Source organism: Mobula hypostoma, chromosome 6 (assembly GCF_963921235.1).
Source record: "Mobula hypostoma chromosome 6, sMobHyp1.1, whole genome shotgun sequence".
Taxonomy (NCBI): domain Eukaryota; kingdom Metazoa; phylum Chordata; class Chondrichthyes; order Myliobatiformes; family Myliobatidae; genus Mobula; species Mobula hypostoma.
The window spans coordinates 176,582,162-176,594,737 of record NC_086102.1 but is presented as its reverse complement, the minus strand read 5'-3'; the positions used below and the strand labels follow the sequence as shown (position 1 = coordinate 176,594,737).

Sequence of the window (12,576 nt, the reverse complement as noted above, 5' to 3'; positions counted from 1 at the left end):
CACCACCCCCATATCGGACGGTGATGTAGCCAGTTAGAATGCTCTCCACGGTACATCCCAGTGGCCACACATTTTAATTCCACATCCCATTCCCATTCTGACATGTCTATCCACAGCCTCCTCTACTGTAAAGATGAAGCTCAGGTTCGAGGAACAACACCTTATATTCCGTCTGGGTAGCCTCCAACCTGATGGCGTGAACATTGACTTCTCTAACTTCCGCTAATGCCCCTCCTCCCCCTTGTACCCCATCCGTTATTTATTTTTATACACACATTCTTTCTCTCACTCTCCTTTTTCTCCCTCTGTCCCTCTGACTACACCCCTTCCCCATCCTCTGGGTTCCCCCCCTCCCCTTTTTCTTTCTCCCTGGGCCTCCTGTCCCATGATCCCATGATCCTCTCATATCTCTTTTGCCAATCACCTGTCCAGCTCTTGGCTCCATCCCTCCCCCTCCTGTCTTCTCCTATCATTTTGCATCTCCCCCTCCCCCTCCCACTTTCAAATCTCTTACTAGCTCTTCCGTCAGTTAGTCCTGACGAAGGGTCTCGGCCTGAAACGTCGACTTCACCTCTTCCTAGAGATGCTGCCTGACCTGCTGCGTTCACCAGCAACTTTGATGTGTGTTGTAGAAGTTTGCAAGTGTTTTAGGTGACAGGTCAAATCTCCTCAACTTGCCAATGAAATAGGAAGTCGTGCCTTCTTCATAGTTGCATTGAAATGTTGCGTCCAGATTAGATCCTCAAAGATATTGACACCCAGGATTTGTTGTTGAGATTGCTCATGCTTTCCATTTCTGATCCCTCTTTGAGGATCTCTATGATGTGTGTTCCCTCATCTTACCCTTTCTGAAGTCCACATCGACCTTATTTGGTTATTATTGGACCTTAATATTTATAATTTGAGACACCAAGTCCTCAGGTGGTTACAGGGTGTGTGATTATTTAAAATGGGTGAATAAGCATAGTATTCTCCTGCCATTTTATCTAGCTTAAACACGAGGAATTCTGCATATGCTGGAAATTCAAGCAACACACATCAAATCTGCAGATGCTGGAAATTCAAGCAACAAATTCAAGAAACGTCGACTGTACCTCTTCCTAGAGATGCTGCCTGGCCTGCTGCATTCACCAGCAACTTTGATGTGTGTTGCTTGAATTTCCAGCATCTACAGAATTCCTCGTGTTTACCCCTTGCCCATCCTCTGGGTTTTTCCCCCCCTCCCCCTTTTCCTTCTCCCTGGGCCTCCTGTCCCATGATCCTCTCATATCCCTTTTGCCAATCAACTGTCCAGCTCTTGGCTCCATCCCTCCCCCTCCTGTCTTCTCCTATCATTTTGCATCTCCCCCTCCCCCTCCCACTTTCATATCTCTTACTAGCTCTTCCTTCAGTCAGTCCTGACGAAGGGTCTCGGCCCGAAACGTTGACTGTACCTCTTCCTAGAGATGCTTCCTGGCCTGCTGCGTTCACTAGCAACTTTGATGTGTGTTGCATTTTATCTAGCTGTTTGTTTAGTACCTGCTGGATGTACATGTTTAATATCAGTCCCCCTAGTTTCCATCTATAATAGCAAAACAGTTTGCATTTGCCTTGTCAATTTTTAAAAGAATTTTATACATTTCTATGAGCACACCTCAGTTTGTTCTCTTGGGAATTAATCTGTTAAGCATTGGTTGTACTCCTGTATCACAACTATATCCTTCCTTAGGCTGGTAGACCAAACATGTCCCTTGATGTTCCAGATGCTCTCTTATAAGAGTCCTCAACGGGACATCTTTACTCTTCTACTCAAATGCAAAGGTCAACAATATATTTGCTTTCCTAATTGTTTATCATATCTGTATGTTAACTTTCAGAGATTCATGTATAAGCTCAGGAAGTTTTTTTAAAATTTGTGGATGACACTTTTCTTACTGCCCTTGTCCTTAATGCTAGTGTTCACAAATTTAAGACACAAAATGTAGAATATTACAGCACAGTACAGCCCCTTCAGCCAACAATATGCCAATCTTTGAGATCAATCTAACCCTTCCCTCCCACACAGCCCTCTATTTTTCTGTTTACCATGTTGTAGAAGAAGCTGTAACGTGCTTCAGCAGTGCATTTTGCAGATACATGTTATAGCCCTACTGTGCCAAAAGGGACTGGATTCTAAGGCCATAAGACTATAAGACACAGGAGCAGAATTTGGCCAACCAGCCCATTGTGTCTGCTGGCTGATTCATTTCCTCTGAACCCCATTCTCCTGCCTTCTCCCCATAACCTTTCACACATTGACTGATCAAGAGCCTATCAACCTCCACTGTAAGTATACCCAGTATAAGATCATAAGGCATCGGAGCAGAATTACGCCGTTTAGCCCAAGGTAGGGATGAGAGATGAGGCATAGGTTTGACTTTGACCTGTGATGGCATCAGGTGTCCTCGTAGTGTTGCATCTGCACTTGTCGAGACAAATGGGGAATATTCACACATTCTTTACCTGATGATGTGGCTTTCAACAGCCTGGAGGTCAGTTAGTCACCACAGAATTCCCAGTCTCTGAATACTTCTGTAATATGTCTGACTAGTCTTCATCAGTTTCTGGTCAGTGGGGAGGGACTAGGTTAATTGTCACTGACATATGTCGACAGATTTGTTGCTTTGCAGCAGTAGTATGGTGTGGTACATTTAGCAATTACTATACCTTACAGAAGGAAATATACCGTAATGCAAAAAATTGGGACCAAACATTGAGCAACACACACAGAATGCTGGGGGAACTCAGCAGGCCAGGCAGCATCTATGGAAAAATATTTCAGTTGACGTTTCAGGCCGAAACCCTTCAGAAGGATAATTTTCCATAGATGTTGCCTGACCTCCTTGAGCTCCTCCGGCATTTTGTTTGTGTTGCTCGGATTTCCAGCATCTGCAGGTTTTCTCTTGTTTGCCAAAAAATTGAAGTTGTGTCCATTGGTTCATTTTCTGTTCAGAAATCTGATGGTGGAGGGGAAGAAGCTGTTTCTACAGTGTCAAGTGTATGTCTACAGGCTGGTACCTCCAGCCTGATGATGGTAATGGGGATCTTACATGTTACCATTGCTTTCATTAAACGTAAGCGTCATTTAAGTGCGTGGGGGATGATGTCATATAACAAATGGGGGAAAGGTTCTGCGATTCAATTCGGGAGTATTCTGGAAATTTCAGTGGCTATGCAAAAGCACGGACTGTGAGCTGCCAGCAGGAGAGTGAGCTGGATGGAGTTAGTCAAGGAGTCAACTACAGCAGTGGGCGATCCTAATATTTCTCCGTGTCCAGAGGACTATGAAAATTAACGGCACATAGTGCATATTGGATATGTGACTGTCACTTTGTATGATATATACATGGATTTCTGGAGAATTCTGTACCGACCACTTTTTGTTAATCCAAGAATAGATTTGGGTGTGTTATGTGGCGACCACAACTGTTAAAGAATATTCTGTGACTGTCACCTTGGGATATCTTTACGTGGATTTTGGAACTCAGACTTTACTTTGTTACTCCCGCATAGACTCCAGTTTTTAAGTGACGCCTACTCGACGTCTGGAACCTTCTGTGACTGTTGCCTTGCTTTCCCTGTGTTGTCCCAGTGTGAACGTGATGATCACTTGTCCCTGGAATTTTCCCGCGATCGACCTCTTTGTCAATTTAACATGGATTTTAGAACCCTTCCTCACAGACACCAGTACCTGCTGCCGTAGTTTCCAGAACCTTCTGGGTTGCCAACCTAAGACATGGGAAGAACTGTTTCTAAACCTCCACAATTTGTGAGCTAAGAGGCAGTAAACTGTTTCTGTTTTCTTTGTTTAGGGAAATAATCTGTTTAATCTGTTCAAATGTCTGTATTTCTGGGGTGGTATTGAAAATATATTCGTTTGGACCGGCTGGTGGTTCAATGACATCGGCGCCGGACCCGGGAGCGGAGGTTCCCGGGTTCAAAACCAGCCAGGTCCGCTCCCGAGTACGCTTTCCATCCGTGCCGGTTTGAGTGTCGAGATCGCAACTGGACCTCGTAAAATAAAGGGGAAAAATACTGCAGAAAATGTCTGCGTGAGGAGTGGCGCGCCACACAGTCTCTCTCTCGCTCTGCGCCTTGTAAAAGCCATGAAAAAGACATCATCATGGACGCACACACGGACGCATGCATGCAGATGGACATGCACTGACGCGCAGGCATGCACACACAGATGCACGCACGCAGGCACACACCAAAAAAAAAAGAAAATATATACGTTTAATATTAAAAGCTGAGTCTGTGGTCTATTGCTGCTGGTTCGTAACAGAAAGACGATGTGCTTCATGTGACAGAGCATTGAGCCGATCTTCTGCCCTTGGGATTGTGTGCTGCGCTCTGATGCGTATTATACTTGCTGTTTAACGTGAATGTGGATTTCTGGTTCAGCTTTGCCATGTTAAGAATTCATTTTTAGAAATGCCTAGAACTTACTGTAATGTACAAAAGGGAGTAATATATACTTCAGTTAGTTACTCCTTGGAGATTGAAAAATAAGCGGCAAATTTATCACGAAATTGTCACAAAGTTTGTTGTTGCTTCGAATGGCATAGCCCGGGAAGGGGGGGACATGAGTCTGTCCATTTGGGGACTGGGGTTGGATCAGTCTTCAAGCAGAGACCTTGCAACATGGGCGGCCCTGTGTTGGCATCACCTGATAGAGTCCTTGAAGCACACAAGCCTCCACGTAGTGTCAACGTGTTGATCTTGGTCGTGGAGGATTGTCACAGAATGAAAGGAGACCATTCAGTCTGTTGATTCTATTCTAGATCTGTGCAAGAGAAATTCATCCTCTGGCATTATCCCAAACTACTGTTATGTTTTGTAACTTCAAAACATTAAATTGCTTCAAAGGAAGATAAGGGAATCTGAAAATGCGGGTCCAACTTTGTGTTTACTGTAAACAAGGCACGCTCATACCATGTGGTACTGTGATGACATATGCAATTTCTGTATTTATACATATAACTCGTAATTAAGCATTTCAACAAACAAGAATGATTAATCAACCAATATGTATACAAGATTACTCACATATTACTTAAATATTAAATACTCAACTTGGTCTGAAAATTCTTTCCTTTCATTTACTAATCTAGCTACCTGTAGAATTCCATTATTGCATCTTCCTCGACTGCAGAACACACAAAACATTAAGCACTTACGATATTAAATGTTTTTCTCCATGTCACATTTGTTTCTTCTGTCATTCTTTGTCAACCAGTTTTTGACACCTTTACCAATTGGAACAATTTGTCAGTACTTTTGTATATACTTCCATATTTTTAAATGCCTGTCTCATATCCATGTGTCCAAGTTTGCTGCAAAGGCAGAACAACTGAGAGGTGAAATTCCAGATAGTTTTCCCGAAAGTTCTTTTGACAACAATGTTGCACCTTGCAGCCATTAGCTTCTTGTGGTAGTGGAGCTAATCTACAAATTGAGTGAGAAACAAACCAATTTATGTCATCTCTGTTCCACAGCCAAGGATCCTCCAACCTTAGCCACTGAACTGCAAGACACACTTTCAGAGAGCATCCTCCAAATTGTTAACCTGTTCACTGCAGCATATAGGCGAATGGGCTTTACGTGAAGCATCTACAATATCTTGGTCCTCAAATGCGTAGAATGAAAGTAATACCACCAATACCATTATTGAACATTTGGGATTACCCATCTCAAATATGTTTTTGATGCATCATAGTGTTTGTTAAGATACTGCGGATTTAAGAGTCAACCATAATGCCACATTTTGACCTCCTATACATAGTATTGAAATGTTAATCCAACTGACAATTAAATTAAAAGTTCAAAGTAAATTTTATTATCAAGTTATACATATGTCTTCATATACAACTCTGAGATTCATTTTCCGGTGGGCAAACCAATGAATCTATAGAATAGTAACCATAACAGAATCAATGAACACCCAACTAAAATGTTCAGAGTGCAGAAGATACTAAACTGCAAATACAAAAAGAAATAATAATAATAATAAGAAGAGATAAATACCAAGAACATGAAATGAAGATGACAAGTGTGGTGTTGTAAGTCTTTACATAATTCTTGCAGCTATCCTTTATTGCTTTGTATCATCCAAAGGATCTATGTAAAATTGGGGGAGCATTAAAGCTTTCCAAATTGATTCCTCTGCTTGTGGAATTCCCACCAAGGTAAAGCTGAAACTTTATCTTCTCCTTGTCATCAAAAGCCTGACTGCTTGATTAAGCCATCACTTGTTGAAACATGAATTAAGCAGCAGATTTGCTCTTTATTTTCCAACCCACTGTTGGCAGTATTCTTTTGTGCTCATACATCACGAGCAGTTTTGTAAAGACATCTGCCCTTGGTAAAATAGCTTCCAGGTGCAACTTCATGTTTTAGCACTTCGGCTGGTGGTGCTGCCAAGTAACATATGCTTAAAATCAAACAATTACTCTTCTGTGATGTTCCTTGAGGTGTCTTTCATGATCTGATTCACAGTCTGCAGGTAAGAAAAGCAGCAGGTTTGTACAGGCCTGTTTTTTATTTGGAATTAGCAGGTTTGGAGAATTATTCAATACAAACTTGCTTATAGCAACTACATATCAAAGATGTATTTACCAAAGATCCTGGTGCCAGGATCAGGGATGTCTCCGATCAGATCCATTACATTCTCAAGGGTGAGCAGCCAGTTTTGCTACATGTTGGCACCAAAGGCAGAAGATCCCGATGGAGTACCTGGTAAGGCTCTGAAAATCTGTGCCAACCAACTAGCAGGAGTACTCAAGGACATTATCAACCTCTCACTGCGACGGGCGGAAGTTCCCACTTGCTTCAAAAAGGCTACAATTATACCAGTGCCTAAGAAAAATAACGTGGGCTGAATTAATGACTATCGCCTGGTAGCACTCACATTAACATTGATGAAATGCTTTGAGAGGTTGGTCATGACCAGACTGAACTCCTGCCTCAGCAAGGACCTGGATCCATTGCAATTTGCCTATTGTCACAATAGGTCATCAGCAGACATAATTTCAATGGCTCTCCACAAGGCTTTAGACCACCTGGACAACACGAACACCTACGTCAGGACGCTGTTCATCAACTATTGCTCAGCATTTAATACCATCATTCCCACAATCCTGATTGAGAAGTTGCAGAATCTGAGCCTCTGTACCTCCCTCTGCAATTGGATCCTCGACTTCCCAACCGGAAGACCACAATCTGTGCAGATCGGTGATAACTCGCTGACTGTCAACACCAGCGCACCTCAGGGGTGTGTGCTTAGTCCACTGCTCTATATACACATGACTGTGTGGCTAGACATAGCTCAAATACCATCTATAAATTTGCTGATGATACAACCATTGTTGGTAGAATCTCAGGTGGTGACGGGAGGGCATACAGGGAGTGAGATATGCCAACTAGTGGAGTGGTGCCACAGCAACAACCTGGCACTCAATGTCAGTAAGACGAAAGAACTGATTGTGGACTTCAGGAAGAGTAAGACATAGAAACATGGAAAAACTACAGCACAATACAGGCCCTTCGGCCCACAAAGCTATGCTGAACATGTCCTTAACACGAGGAAATCTGCAGATGCTGGAATTTCAAGCAAGATTCATAAAAATTGTTGGTGAATGCAGCAGGCCAGGCAGCATCTCTAGGAAGAGGTACAGTTGACGTTTCGGGCCGAGACCCTTCGTCAGGACTAACTAAAAGAAGAGATAGTAAGAGATTTGAAAGTGGGAGGGGGAGGGGGAGATCCGAAATGATAGGAGACAGGAGGGGGAGAGATGGAGCTAGGAGCTGGAAAGTTGATTGGCAAAAGGGATATTAGAGGATCATGGGATGGGAGGCCTAGGGAGAAAGAAAAGGGGAGGGGGGGAGCCCAGAGGATGGGCAAAGAGTGTAGTGAGAGGGATAGAGGGAGGAAAAGGAGAGAGAGGAAAATAAATAAATAAATAATGGATGGAGTACAAAGGGGAAGTGGGGCATTAACGGAAGTTAGAGAAGTCAATGTTCATGCCATCAGGTTGGAGGCTACCCAGACGGAATATCAGGCATTGTTTCTCCAACCTGAGTGTGGCTTCATCTTGACCTGTGTTAATGCAGACTACCAAGATACACACTGTAACAGCGTCACTGAATAAATAACACAGAGCTGGGGGAGGCCATTCCACCTATTGAGTTTGTGCTGGTTCTTATAAAGACAATTTCATTTGGAGCATTTCCTTGCTCTCTCTGAAAGTCCCTGCAAGTTAATTTCCTTAAAGTATTTATGAATTTACTTTCAGAGGCTACTATTAACTTTATATTAAACCTGCACTTAAATGCTAGGTTCTCATTGTATAAACAAGATTTTTCTAACCTCAATTTGTCAATCATCTAGCAGCTATGCTTTCTGCTTATTGACCTTGCAGCTAAGAGGTGCTTTATCTGTCTCTGCCTTAAATACAGCCAACGACTTGGCCTCCACAGCCACTCGTGGCAAAAAATTCCACAGATTTACCACTCTCTGACTAAAGTAATTTCTCCGCACCTCTGTTCTAAATGGACATCCTTCAATCCTGAAGCCGTGCCCTCTTGTCCTAGACTCCCCTACCATGGGAAATAACACTGCCATATCTAATCTGTTCAGGCCTTTTAAGAGGAAGAAGTATTCTAAAGGCAAGTTGACACAACCCTTGGTAACAAGAGAAGTCAAAGCCAACATAAAAGCCAAAGAGAGGGCATATACTAGAGCAAAAATTAGTGGGAAGTTAGAGGATTGGGAAGCTTTTAAAAAAACAACAGAAGCATTAAAAAAGTCATTAAGAAGGTAAAGATGCAATATCAAAGTAAGCTAACCAATAATATTAAAGAGGATACCGAAAGATTCTTCGGATACATAAAGTGTAAAAGAGAGGCAAGAGTGGATATTGGACCAGTGGAAAATTATGCTGGAGAAATAGTAATGGGGGACAGGGAAATGATGGATGAACTGACTAAGCATTTTGCATCAGTCTTCACTGTGGAAGACACTAGCAGAATGGTGGAAGTTCCTGGTGTCAGGGGGCATGAAGTGTGTGAAGCTACCTTTGCTAGGGAGAAGTTTCTTGGGAAACTGAAAGGTCCAGAGGTAGATAAGTCACCTGGTCCCAATGGTGTACACCTGAGGGTTCTGAAAGAGGTAGATGAAGAGATTATGAAGGCATTATTAATGATCTTTCAAGAATTACTAGATTCTGGAATGATCCTGGAGGACAGGAAAATTGCAAATGTCACTCCACTGTTTAGTAAGGGAGAGAGGCAATAGAAAGGGAGCTATAGGCCAGCTAGTCTGACCTCAGTGGTTGAGAAGATGTTGGATTCGATTGTTAAGGATGTGGTTTCGGGGTTCTTGGGGGCACATGCTAAAATAGGCCTCGATCAGCATAGTTTCCTCAAGGGAAAACTTGCCTGGCAAATCTTTTGGAATTCTTTGAAGATATAACAAGCAGGATAGACAAAGGAGAATCAGTTGATGTTGTGTACTTAGATATTCAGAAGGCCTTTGAAAAGGTGCCACACATGAGGCTGCTTAACAAGCTGCAACCCCGTGGTATTACAGGAAATAATCTAACATGAATAAAACTGGTTGATTGGCAAGAGGTAAAGAGCCGGAATAAAGGGAGCCTTTTCCGGCAGACTGCTGGTAACTAGTGGAGTTCCACAGGCATCTTTGTTGGGACCGATTCTTTTTACGCTATATGTCAATAATTTGGGTGATAGAATTAATGGCTTTGTTGCAAAGTTTGCAGATGATATGAAGGTAAGTGGAGAGGCAGGTAGGTTTGAGGAAGTAGGGAGGCTACAGAAGGACTTAGATTAGGAGAGTTTATAAAGCACTGGTGAGGCCTCACTTCGAGTATTGTGGGCAATTTTGGGCCCCTTATCTTAGAAATGATGTGCTGAATCTGGAGAGGATTCAAAGAAGATTAACAAAAATGATTCTAGGATTGAATAGCTTGTCATATGAAGAGTGTTTGGTGTCTCTGGGCCTGTATTCACTGGAAATAACAAGAATGTGGAGTGACCTAATTGAAACCTATCGAATGGTGAAAGGCCTTGACAGAGTGGATGTTGAGAAGATGTTTCCTATGGTAGGAGAGTCTAAGACCAGAGGACATGGCCTCAGAATAGAGGGGCATCCTGTGAGAATGGAGATGAGGAGGAATCCTTAGCCAGAGAGTGGTGAATCTGTGGAATTCACTGCTACAGGCAGGTGTGGAGGTCAGGTCCTTATGTCTATTTAAGACAAAGTTTGATAGATTCTTGATTGGTCAGGGCAAGAAGGGAAATGGGGAGGGGGCAAGGCAGGAGATTAGGGCTGAGGGGAAAAATGGATCAGCCGTGATGAAATAGCGGAGCAGACTCAATGGGCCAAATGGCCGAATTCTGCTCCTATACCTTATGTTTTATGACACTGTGGTCTTCCCTGAAGAAATTGTTAATCTGCGAAGAATTGTTGCGTGACCCTGCAAATCCTCAGTTCCAAGTTGAACACAGGTGCACCAAAGTATTTTACAAGTATGATACATACAATTAATATTGTTATTTTCCTGTAAAGAAACTTGAAGAGGGTTAAATTTAATTTGTCCAGAATTTAAGTGGTATCGTTTGATTAAGCACAGTGTCTTGCTTGCATGAAAAATTGGAAACCTGACCAAATAAAGAATCCCATAGAAGGTGGCATTTACAGAAATGGAAAGTACTGATGCAGGTTCCACTTTGTTAATCTTAGTGTGCATGCGCCGGTCGTGCATGCAGCCTGGTATAGCCGTTCCGATCTATTCTTACTTTCTTCTTCTTACTTTTTAATTTACGTTATTTTGTGTATTTTTTTTCTCACGGTAACACGTCGAAGCTGCACCCTCTCTAACATGCTGGTACAGAGAGTTTTATTTGGGTTTTCTTTAGCGCTGGAAATGGTTACATCCCGACACGCGGGACAGAAGCAAGGTCGCATTGTGTATTCCACGGAACAGCAAATACCGGCCGGTTTAGCGAGCACAGCGGCGGACACCCCTGCTGAAATCCGGAGGAAAAGACACAGAGGATGCAGAGGGGGATCACAAAGCCAAGGACAGAGGACCGGGTCGAGACAACAGAGACTTTTTGGAGAAGAGGAATTCGGTGGGTAATAAAATGGACGATTTCATGGCGCTCGCCAGGTGTCAGAGAACATTTCGGGAGTGCAGTGTTATGTGTTTCACTGGAATGGGGCTGCACGAGGACATATCCGATCAATACTTCTCCATGGACGGCTTCCAGACCGTTTGGGCTGACCGGAAGTGCACTGAGAGCGGTAATCGTAAAGGAGTTGGGTGCTTACTGATCTGGTTAACAACGGATGGTGCAATCCGGGGCAAATTACGATCGAGGAACGTGTTTGCAGACCGGATATTGAACTTTTTACTGTTGGACTTCGGCCACATTCCACCATGATACAACACTTGGCGGCACGGGAGGTCGTTCCTGCCTGTGGCCATCGAACCTGCAGCTCCTCCCGTGGAGGGTCAGACACGCTGAGTCAATAGACTGGTCCTGGACTTATTTTCCATCTGGCATAGTTTGCATTTTGTTGTTCGATTGTTGGGGGGTTTTGTATTGCTATATTTACGCTCTATTCTTGGTTGGTGTGGCTGTAACGAATCCAAATTTCCCTCGGGATTAATAAAGTATATCTATCTATCTATCTATCTATTGATGACCTGTTTGTGGATTTTGAAATCTGTTTAACAATAGATTTCTGAGCAAAATTGAAACTGATCAGATTAAAAGGGAAGTTGCTCGGTGTTATGAAATTGGGAGAGGTGGAGAACACAGAGTAGTCATGTAGTGTTGCTTTCTAGACTATAGACCATAGGGATCAGAATCAGTTTTAATATCATGGGCATATAGCGTGAAATTTGTTGTCTTTGTGGCAGCGGTACAATGCAGTACATAATAATAGAAAAGAACAGTGAATTACAGTATGTCTTACAGTATATATGTTAAATAGTTTAATTAAATAAGTAGGGCAATAAAAAGACGTGAGGTTGTGTTACCAACATGAGACGAAGGGGCTCGGCGTGAAATGTCGACTGTTTACCCTCTTCCATGGATGGTACCCGGCCTGCTGATTTCACCAGCATTGTGTGATTGTGTGTGTGTGTGTGTGTGTGTGTGTGTTGCTGAGTGAGCTAGTGTTCATGGGTTCAATGTTCATTCAGAAATCTGATGGCAGAGGGGAAGAAGCCACTCCCGAATTGCTGAATGTGTGCCTTCAGACTCTTGTACCTCCTTCCTGATGGTAGCAGTGAGAAGAGGGCACGCTGTGGGTGATGGGAATTTTTAATGCTGAATGCCACCTTTTTGAGGAAATGTATCGTTTTGTCATTTGAAATCTTTATTAGATCTATTATTAATTTTGACATTTGCAGATGATACAGAACTTGTAAATATGGTAAACTAGATCTCAATAATATGAACCAGCTGGGCATAAATTAGTGAAATAGGCAGACACATAATTATAGATAAAATTCCATAAGACCATAA

At 42.8% G+C, this 12,576-nt stretch overlaps 1 protein-coding gene across 2 annotated transcripts in view; it reads left to right on the top strand.

Annotated features, from left to right (window-relative positions):
- Positions 1–12,576, top strand: part of itgb6 (integrin, beta 6) — a 67,097-nt gene that overhangs the window by 24,902 nt on the left and 29,619 nt on the right. The gene's annotated exons all lie outside the window — the stretch shown is intronic.